Source organism: Neophocaena asiaeorientalis, unplaced genomic scaffold (genome assembly GCF_003031525.2).
Source record: "Neophocaena asiaeorientalis asiaeorientalis breed wild unplaced genomic scaffold, Neophocaena_asiaeorientalis_V1.1 scaffold2790, whole genome shotgun sequence".
NCBI lineage: Eukaryota > Metazoa > Chordata > Mammalia > Artiodactyla > Phocoenidae > Neophocaena > Neophocaena asiaeorientalis.
The window spans coordinates 21,424-22,525 of NW_020175176.1; the positions used below are offsets into that span (position 1 = coordinate 21,424).

Here is a 1,102-nt window from a genome sequence, read left to right on the forward strand (position 1 = left end):
GAGACAACGGGATATGAGAAAGGCGAATCTTGCAAAGTATTAAAAACTAGTGAATCTGGGAAAAGGTTCTGCAAGACTTCCTTATAGACCTTTAAATTTTTATTTCAGTTTTTAATTACTACAAAATAATAACAAAAACAAATGAAAGCCTCAGTTTAGGAGTGAAGGGATGAATGAGCCCAGAGGACGCTTCAGTCCCGCTTCTCCATGAACTGGGACCACTGTGCACAGCGCGACTACCTGTATATGAGCTGCAGGAATAATCAGCCTCGTCCTCAGCCTGGGGCTCAGGGATGGGCAGGGAGGCCGAGTTCGCGGACTTGGATCCAGAGAAGCGGTCAGGGATCCCTGAGGGCCGTTTATTCACCTCATAAATCAGGGTTTTGGAGGCCGTGCCTGGGCGCAGTTGGTACCAGCCAACAGCGTTATATTTCCCGATGTCATTGCTGGTTCCGGCAACAGGAGATGGTGACCGTCTGTCCCGGAATCCCGGACAATGAGGGAAGCTGAGTCAGGCCAGTCTGGGCCCAATACCCTGGAAAGGGTTCAAACACACTCTCGTAAATCCCGTTCTGGGGCCCAGGTCACCTTGAGAACAAAGACACAAAGGATCAGCCAGATGTCCCTGGGGTCCATTCCCTGGAGGCCTCACCTGTGCTCTGAGTGAAGAGGGTGACAAGAAACAGATCCCAGGCCATGGTGGACATGCCCCAGACGCTGCCTTCTGAGCCCCCAGCCCTGGGCCTGCTCCCCCAGAACTCTCTTATCCCCTCCCCCACACAGAGGAGGGAGGGGCCTCCATGCAGATCAGCTTCCTGCACCTGATGGTCCTCACCCCTCTGCCCTGGCCCTGGACAGTAGATTTTCTGCATCGTGGGGGGAGAATATAGCTCAGGGATTTAAACGTTTTGACACATAGATGACATGTATATACAGGAGCAGCAGGGAGAGAAAGACCAGCTGAAGTCCCTCAGGCAATGAGCTCCTGGACCTTCAGGGTCTCTGCTGGGGCAGGACTGTGCCTCTGGGAACCACAGGGCAGGGGACATTCTGCAGCGCCCTCTGCTGGATGCCTATCTCCAAGGTCTCTCTGTTTGGGAAA

At 53.4% G+C, this 1,102-nt stretch overlaps 1 pseudogene; it reads right to left on the reverse strand.

The window, feature by feature from the left end:
* LOC112412728 (immunoglobulin lambda variable 2-18-like) overlaps positions 1-698 on the reverse strand; it is a 1,919-nt pseudogene extending 1,221 nt beyond the window's left edge.
* Between the last annotated feature and the right edge of the window lie 404 nt (positions 699-1,102).